The sequence below is a fragment of the Mercenaria mercenaria genome, chromosome 12 (genome assembly GCF_021730395.1).
Source record: "Mercenaria mercenaria strain notata chromosome 12, MADL_Memer_1, whole genome shotgun sequence".
Taxonomy (NCBI): Eukaryota; Metazoa; Mollusca; class Bivalvia; order Venerida; family Veneridae; genus Mercenaria; species Mercenaria mercenaria.
The window spans coordinates 19,674,427-19,685,062 of NC_069372.1; positions in this window are offsets into that span (position 1 = coordinate 19,674,427).

Sequence of the window (10,636 nt, forward strand, 5' to 3'; positions counted from 1 at the left end):
TCGCATTGATTACACATTATATATGCATAGATAATAATTTAACCGAGGTAAGTAATTATAAATAAGAGAAATAAAGTATTAACGACTAAAATAGAAAAAGTGGAAAACCACAGGTCGCCCAACACAACATAAACGAAAATGTTGCAGGTTCGGTTCATGAATGGTAGTGGGTATGCAAGCTACCGTCCATGCCCTCTAGTCCTCTAAACCATTATCTTATATTCGAGTTTATTCACGGGAACAGAAACATTTTCTGAGACTTAATTTTACGACCGAAAATGGGTGGAAATATTCAAAAGCAATTTCTATCCAGTAATATCATGCTCTTTTTCGACAAAACAGTTTTTGTTACAACTATTTTCTAAATATACAGGCATACAAAGAAAGGTCATTTTTCTTACGTCTTGTAAAATATTAAGATGCCATGTAGTTTAGCAGCAAAGGTTAACTTCGTTATGGGTATATGGTAGAAAAATCGTCTTTGTAAAATTGTATTTATGTCAAGCTTTCAGAACATATTACCAATACTGGACCATAGATATAAACAAGGTTGTACAAATCTGTTCTTTAAGGCATTACAACGTCTAGGCGCTTTAGCATTTTAAATGAATATAATCTACACATAAAAGTCTATTGGTTTAAATAGCTGTTAAATTGCCATGTATTATTTAAACCGTTAATTAGAATAAACATACACACTCAATTTCAGATGATTAAGCTAGAATCACACTACCCCGGATGGGCTTGCGGATGAGTTCCGGATAGCATCCGTAACGCATCCGTAGAACTTCTAACTCATTCGTTAGTCATCCGGTGTATCCATTCAGAAATCAGGGGCATACGGGGGCAAGGGTGCGAAGTTTTGAACATGCTCAAAATTTTGCCACGGATAATATATCCGTAAGGAATCCATAATAAATCCATTACTGTTCTGAAGATCGTAACAGTCCGGAAGGCAATCACTGTGGTAAAAAATACGAGCTATTACTGTTTTATTCCGATTCTAATATGGTTAATTAAGGTTCTTTTACGATTGCATTAGATATTTTTAACGTAACAGATTCGCAAAACCCTTTTTCCCTTACACATCCGTAGCAATCCGGGGATAGGAATCCGGAACTCATCCGCAAGCCCATCCTGGAGGGGGGGGGGGGGGTTGGGCGGGGAGGGACAGTGTGATTCAAGCTTTAGATAATACAAAAGAATGTTGCAGTGTTATAAGTTTGGTATGACAACAAAGTTATTTGACAGTGGTAACTGAAATGTTAGCTTTTAATTTCGATAGAGAGTTATCAATAGCAACATTATTTTACAAAGATCAGTTATTAATCTAGCATTTACGGATACACAAAATTACATATTTTCAAACACCAGAATTTTACTAGCTGAAAGGGGTAGGACTGTTCTTTATCATGACAACTTCAAAACATTATATAGTATGTAGGCATCATTTATAAATGCATACTTATATATATATTATTAGATCCGTAACACACCAAACTAAATCATCTCAGTTAAAATGCACGAAGGCTAATGTCTGGTGACAAGATAGGGGAACAAAGAAACATCATTAAGGGAACTACAGAACAATCCATATCCAGAAGACAAATATAATGGCAGCCCGCCTTAGGTGTTTTTAAAAATACAAAAAATGTACATATTTTCTAATCTTCCACTGTAAATAACGATTCAGAAGTTCAAGCAAAGATCTAAGACGGTAAGCAAATAGCAGCATACTTGGTTTAATTGAGTTCGTTCATTAGAGGAAATGAAAATGTTTAACACTCATTCTTGTTGACAGCACCAACTTAAGTAAAACACTGTTATACAGAAATATAAAACGGACTGAGATAGTCCAAAGGACTCGATTTAAGACAAAACCAGCGAATAAGCCTAGCACTGAACATTGATTACGAACACCCTATGTACAATCTCCGGTAATTCGCATTATTGTTCCATATATATTTAATGAGGAAAGGAAATGACCTCGTGGTTAAACTTGAAACGTAATTCCTGTGCCATTGTTATTACAATAATGAGGCAATTATTTCCATATGTTATTATCAATTATAACTGCAGTTACACAAAAAAAGCGAATATTGTTTATTGCCTGTTTATCTTAATACTGAAGAACAGATCTACAATATATGCTTGGTATGAAAAAAATAGAAATAATAATGTATAAATCTAGTGTCTTTCTGCCTTTCTACAAAACTGTATACATGTACGCAAGCAATGAACGGAGAGAATTAGTACGTGTCAATAGATAAAAAGCAAGAAATCCGATAATGAGTTGGTTGGTTTGCATTTTCGTTTATGTGTACATTGTTCATGATAAATGAAAAAGAAAGTAACTTCATTTATCCTCCAGTTTTTACATATAAAAATAGAAAGTACAACTTGTAAATGGAATTTTAACTTTAAAAGGCTGGAGATGTTTCATGTTCCTTTGGCAGTTCTTTCAAGGTGACATTGTTTCTTGTTTGGACGCAATGTTAGAGAGAAAAAAAGTTTTTATTACATGTTTGACGCCGCGGGAGTAAAGCCATTACATAAATTTGATAATACACTTAGTCTAGTGTAATAAAGCTTTGACGTCGACGTCGTTTAAAGTATCGGATTCAAATTAACTTGTTTATAATAGTTTAAGAAAGTAGATTTTTTATGTTTCGGCTGGAAAAGCTTATATGTGATAAAAAGAAATTTACATTTGTGACTTTCCACATTGAATTTATTATACTCGTTGAATAAAATTGATTAAATGCTCGGCAGAGCCTCGCATTTAATTATTTTATTCAACTCGTTTAATAAATTCATTATGAAAAGACACTTATGTAAGATCCTCTATTTATGGAGACGAGGTAATGTGAATATTGAATACTAGTTAGCTCTTAGTCCCGGTAGAGATCCACGTATAAATTAATTAAACTAATATGCATGTACATTTATGGTTATATAGTTTTTCTAATTCAAAATATATTGAACCAGAATACGTACTATGTTTATATTAATTTACAAGTCTGTATTCAAATTTACACACAATAAATGTAGTAAACTACTGAAATGTAAGTGATACTAGATTATACAACGCTTTATGGTCAACGTTAAAATTTATAATACCGACTAAATAACCATTATGTACGTTAAGGAGTGTCATATTTATGAAAGCAAACTCTGATGTTTTTAAAGATTTTATTGTCTTTTTTTGCACTATCATGTAGAAATGTGCAGTATTTTAAAAGGCTGAGCATGTTTCTATACATAAAATGAAGTTTTCATGAAGCTATACTTAATTTTTCTTTATATGCAACTGATGTTATGCATTTTAATAAAATAGTGTTAAGATATATATGCATTCAATGAAATCTGATGTTTGCAAATGTCCCCTATGGAAATTACACTAAACAATGGGAAATTGATTTGTAGAGTAGTATCTATAAACGGGCGTTTATGTAGACAAAAAGGTGAAGCATAACATGTTATATCATACACGAGAAAGATTCAAGAAATATTCAAATACAAAAAAGACATGCATATATTAACTAAAACTTGACAATATTAACACCAGGGTAGCGTATTATCTGACGCTATATAGACGTCGAGAAGGGGCGATACTATATTTGATATAATATTTTATATAAAAATAAGTTCAGAATCTAAATGATGTAACATAACGGCGTTGCACTTATTTCACACGCTTTGAAACAATCATTATGCATTCAGAATAATCTACTACACGTCTACGCACTTCGAAATTACTTTTGGACGTGTTACCTCCCCTGCTGTATTTGTAAATATTTAAACACGAACATGCGTTGATGTCATGTCATTTTGCGCAATACATACACCAAGAAATAGTACTTCCCTGTTTCATCTACTTGTTTACATAAAAGGCACACCAAAGTCGAAATAACACATTGGAGGTCCATGTTTTACATAATAAACTCCAAATAGGTTATATAACGCGTTTTATAATTCACCACGGCTACATTTCGCATGCGTATAACGTCTTCGTATTGTATTCATATATTAAAACATGGTTCTACTATTGTCTATTATTTTTAAGTTTATAACAGAACCTAGTCTAGCTACCGACTAGATAAATTTTTTTTAGAAGGAATAATTCTGTTATATATTCTGACTTCATCAGTCTTGGCTCTGACTATCTAGTGTTCTGAGAAGACAAGGGACATAATTATACAAAATTTGAATAGCCTCAGGAGTTATCTCATGTGAACAAAACACAAGGTCTGAAGACTGACTAAACAGAACCATGTCATATATGTATAATAGTATTTCTTTGGAAATGTGTAAACATAATGATAGGTCACTATAAGAAGTGTACTTAAAATTGCCAAAACTTGAAAGTATCTGTTTCGACCTTCAAAAAATCAATTTTGTACAGGGCTTTTTTATCTTAAAGCTTTTATGTATAAAACTTACGTAACATTTTACCAAAATACTGATTTGGCCGATGTGACATTTAGTCAATGTGCAAACAACTACATTACTAATGCGCATTGTTTCGTTAACATCACGTTACAAACGATCCAATTAAAAAGAGACCTACTGTGCTGATTTAGTGAAAATATCAATGAGTCATTGCTAGATCTGTCATACAGAAACTTTTGTCTCAGACTTCTGGCCATTACAATATAATCGGATATGCTACATACAAATTGTAATTACAAAAATGTATAATGCTGATATTATAACGGGACCGTTATAAAACACATGGTCATCAATTATAGTAAAATAAATGAAAATCCATTTTCATGAAATAACGCATTTTATATCAAAGAGAAGTAAAACTGAATACTAGATAATATACTTTTTTTATTATATATCAATATGAGAAAAAGAAATTTCAGTTCCTTTTTCAAATGTACGTTTCTGCACTCTATTAAGAGGACTGGACTACAATTATACATGAATGTCATTGCCCTAGTGAGACGTTTGGGTGGGTTTGTTGTTGTTTTTTTCATTTAACGGAGGTGGTCACAATTGAAAAACGGTTGAAGAATCCTCTTTTCAACGAAGTAGTAATTTGCCTTGTATCTATTGAAAACTAAGTGTTGATTCTATCAAAACAGCAGTCTTTGAGTACCGTGTTGCGGATGTCTCCCCGTACTTGGAATAAATGTTGTTATATTTTATCATGAGTTTATTCATTATTACTATTAAAGAATTCCGCTTAAGCCTGTGCTAGGGGTGTGAGAGGCGTTGCATATTTCATTATCTCTCATGAACAAAATCAATCAAATCGGGTCTGCTTTTAAGTTGCTTGGTTGCGTTCTATGCTTCCAATGGACCTTTTCACAGATTTTATTGAAAGAGTAAAGAGTAAAAAATAATTACGAGAACACGTTTTGGTACGGAACGCTTGATAGGAAACGTTATTTCATGATAAATCTAGAACATTCCTCAATACATTTAGAAACAAATTTGGTCTAGCAATAACGGCTGTCTTACCGTAAAGAATTCGATCATTTGAGACAGGTTAATGGAACAAAAATGTCATTACTGAAATTATTTTCCCATCGAGGTTTCTGGGATTCCGATTTTATTGTCATGTTTATATGTACTTTGATGGAATTAGTTTTGTTATGAAAATCTTTCAGCACACATAACAAAACATGTAATTGTAAAAATATTGCAATTGATCCAAATAGGGCATAAGTATTATATATAAAATTGTAGCACTAAATCTGTGACTCTTGCGTTGAAGAACTATAAAATGGTTCTCCAAAACTTCATACACACATTAAGTTTCAAACAATAGATTCTTTTTAAATACGTATATCTTTACGCAACTTGACTGGTTAACCACGGTTGACGATCGACGTGTAATTATTGATTAACCTATGTGACCGAATAACTCGTGCTGACTGGCCGCTGCGGACCTTTTATTACTTTCTCTGACCTCTGATGACTGACCAATGTGCCCTTTTCGGCTGGATAACATGCCTCTGCAAATCTAGATTGCTTACCTCGGGACTGCTACATTGTACGGTTGGACTTTCAACATTTATTTCTCAAAGCTATTGAGATCTAATACACTTTAATATTGGTCATCAGTCAATTAAAAACGTTGCATAAGTAAACTCAATTATTAAAATTATCAGCTTCTCATGCTAGATTTGGTTACCGCATAAATATTTAAATGCTTTCAAATAATAATTATTTTCTGAGAAAAACATAGAATGACAAAAAATAATAATAACAACAACAACAAAAATATATATAAATTTCAGAGAACAGCCAACTACGGTGTGCTTAGTGAAGTTTAGATATGGAAACCACAAAAAATGACGGTTAACAGTCCTTATAAAATGTCACCGAGCATCCAATAACGCTTAGTAAAGATGCACAGAGAAAACTACGACATGAACCCAAAATGTCACCGAGCATCCAATAACCCTTAGTAAAGATGCACAGAGAAAACTACGACATGAACTCAAAATGTCACCGAGCATCCAATAACGCTTAGTAAAGATGCACAGAGAAAACTACGACATGAACCCAAAATATCACCGAACATCCAATAACCCTTAGTAAAGATGCACAGTGAAAACTACGACATGAACCCAAAATGTCACCGAGCATCCAATAACGCTTAGTAAAGATGCACAGAGAAAACTACGACATGAACTCAGATTTGCTCTTTCTTTCATAAAAATGAGATTACGTGACAGAAAGTTGATGTAGACCATAAACATTGGCTTCCACCTCGATAGCCTAGAGGTAGAGCGTCCGCTTCGGGTGTGGAAGGGCGTTGGTTCGATCGTCGGCTACGTCATACCAAAAGACGTGAAAAATGGTACCAGTAGCTCCCTTGTTTTGCGATCAGCATTAAAAGGGAAGCCGGCTTCTCTTCTCTCATACCCTCGTGGCGGTGAATTCCATCAGGGATGAGGTGTCGAGAGTGATTAATGTAAATTGACCTAAAAAAAGTTAGTATCAACTACATTGGCTTCCATAATTGCTGGGTGACTATTTAACCGGTCAACAAGTGTTTAGGTTGAAAAGCTGCAACAACAAAGTAAACAATCCCAGCGAGGAAATGTAGAACGAATAATTGTCTACCCTTATCTCAAAGAAAACAAAATTTCATGGAAACTTTGTTTCTGAATATAACACAGTACTGATCTAATTTACTATTACAGATTTTGTAATAGATAATTGTTGAATATTGTTTATACGTATATGTTGAATAATTCCATATATATTAAGAAAAAAAGTTCTACACTCTGCTCTGATTTATTAGAGAAAAACTTGACTTATATGACTGTAACGATTTATTTTCACTAATGTCCTAATTTTGAGATCATTATAACTTTATTAATAAGATCAAATTTTGAATTCCTTACAAAGATACGAGAACTGGCCACAAAAAAATGCCAATATTAATTTCGATTTTTTTTACCTTACACTAATAAGGTCCAACTATTTCTATCGAGCTGCTGTATTTTATCGAAGATACGTTTAGTTATTTAGCTTCCTTCTCATTTCATGAAACTATTTGAAAACTATATTTGAGTTCAATATACATTAGCAATTTACAATAGCATAGATTGCATGTCATCATTGTTTTCAACATGTTTAGTAAATAAATAACACTAATATTTCAATGAAAGAACATTTCATATTAGACAGACGTTAGGGCTTGTTGATGTACCATTACGTGACACTTTAAGGAGTTACTTAAATGTGGTGTAGTAGAGCTGAAAAAATGTGTCTATCTGGTCATGTTACTCTAAACTTGTTTCAATATAGGCAACATTTCTCCTGGACAGAACATCTGGGACTTGCCGCTTACCACGCCACTTTGGATAATCTACCTTTGCTTGTTTCTTCAGAAGCTGATGATTACAATCCACTGAACAAATTACCACGTACTTCGCGTTTGAGCATTCCTGTAAGTAAAGGTTTACATTAGTAGTTGCGATAGATGTTCCGTAGGGGCCTCCGTCTCCGAGTGGTTACGGTCGCTGTCTTCAAATCACTTGCCCCTCACCGATATTGGTTTGAGTCTCACTCGGGGCGTTTATTTCTTCATGGGATGAATGCATCCAGCTGGCTTATGGGAGTTCGGTGGTTCTACCCAGGTTCCCGTCCGTGATAAAATAATGCACGCAGGGGGATCTGAGGTCTTCTTCCCCCAGCAAAGCTGGAAAGCAACCATATGACCTATAATTGTGTCGGTGCGACGTTAAACCCAACAAACACAGATGTTTCGTGTATTTGAAGGCGGTATGTGTGCGCTAAAGCACTAAACTATTATTGCAAAATATATCAAGTTATGTCAGTTCTATAAAATCTGATTGATATACAATCGGTAGGGGAACTTATATAAACAGGATATTGTGATATATAATACTCTACAAAAGACTGAAAATAGAGTGGTTTGGTGTACTAATCAAAATAACATTATTAACTGTATGCAGCTGTAAAATTATAGAACAATTTTGACATTTATCTTGCTTGTGTCATGCGGTGACATTAGTGTTTAAAACATATAATAATAATAATATAATATATAATAATAATTTGTTTTAAAAATGTTTAAAAATAGTTGTATATGTAAAAACTCGAATTTTGTGAATAATCTTAAAAGAACAAAAAATTTACATGCTGTCATTATAAAAATGTTTTATATCTTACTAAACATTGATAAGATCTTGCAGTGTCAAACTAATTGCTATTATACGTCTGTTAATGGTCTTACTGCATTTTATTATATAATCTTAATATCTGTTTATGAGATAATAATATTTTGACACGCAAGGACAGAGGTCCCTGGTCACGTGAAATCACGTGAAATCTCACTACATATCGCGGTATGCGAGATTTTTTTGCTAGGGGACATGTAGGTTTCCTGCAATATTATTGGTTGATTTTATTGTTGTCATGAACATCATAAAAAGTCAATGATAACAGTAGACAGAGGAGTTTTACCTACGAAATAAGAAGGACATATACTTCTGTGTTTCATGTCGAGATATCCGACTAGATAATTACAAAGTTTTGATTAATTTAATTGTGTTTATAGAAATTATTGTTATTATGTGGACATCCATATATTGTTGTTAAAAACTGAATAAAAGAAGAAACAGAATCTGGATTTTGCTAATTCCCTCGATTTAAGCGGACTTAAGCCAAACAAATAAATAAATTAAATAAAAACTGAACTTGAGCTAAAATATTCCCCAAAGAAACTTCACGTAACACGCGCAGCGTTACACTTGGTGGAGAATAGTGCCATGCGGCATTTTTTTAGTGTAAATTGTTGTAAATAAATTTTATGTTTGATTGATAAATTTAAAGAGTTACCGATTGATTTTGAAACTATTTTTAGAAATAAATGAATATGATGATTTTAATAACTTTGAAACTTGAAGTTGATTTTTGTATTTAAAAAAAAAAAAAAAAAAAAAAAAAAAAAAAAAAAAAAAAATAGTAAAAGAAAGAAAATAAGATGCAGAATTATTAAACAAAGGAGGTACGCGAACAGCTTGCCTGTCGCTCGGATACGTATCTTAATCTGTCTACATGTCAGATTCTTATCGCCTTTTACAGACTTATAAATTATGTTAATCCCACTTCTGCAGGCTTAATGATAATCTTAGCCAGTATAATCTGACACCTTTATTAGGGACACATAAGTGACATAGATATAACAGATGTCATCTTATCGTATTTTGAATTAACAGTCCGCTTTAATTGCTGAGGTTACGTAAGATAAGGAATGCCGCCTGCTAAGGTCATGAAGGTCTGTTTCTGTTCCACCCGAAGTCTGTGATTGGTCAAATAATCCAAAGTAGGGTCAGGTTACCTTGGTAACTCAGTGAATACGCTTTAATGATTGGCTGTAGATTGACCGAAAGATACAATCCTATTGCAATAAATGTCCATTCCCACTGTCCGCAGGCATCAGAGCCTGTGAAATTTTGTACTTATAAGTCTTGTTGAAATAAAATATTGGGAAATGGACATGATCTTATATCTTTTTAGGTATGTTGTTTGTACCTTGTTTTTGTAAAATGATAAAATTAATGTTTTTGCTTTCTAAGACATCTAAGGTAAATAATTTGGATGTTTAAGTTGTGATAGAATTATTTGTTGACTGATTTTGTATGAAATTTATGATAAGTAACTGATTGTTTAAAAACTATTGGAAAAGTTTCATTTGTCTATGAACAGTTTTTGTTAAAGGAATTTAGATTCATAAGAAATATAGAAGACTGTATTTGTTCAGTATATATAGGTTATTTGCATGTTCTACGAATCGGCTTGATGTAATCGATTTGTCAGATTCTTGTACTTCGGCTACTCTGGCTCAATTCTTCTTTTCGGCTAATAGTGATCTTTGAGTTAAATATAATTTATGCGGAAGTGTTTTACAAGAAATGATTTTTAAGAAGTTTTCATATGTTTTATTGAATTATTCATTCATTAGAGAATTTTGATAGATGACAACCTGATTATTTGATTTATTAGTAAAATCTTGAACAAATAGGACCAGTAAACATGGTGAGAGAAAAAGACTTTTAGAAGAATTTGTCTTTAAAATGTGTCATGTTAATTGATCATATATTTTCTGATTAGGAATTGAAAAGTTTTATCATAATTTATG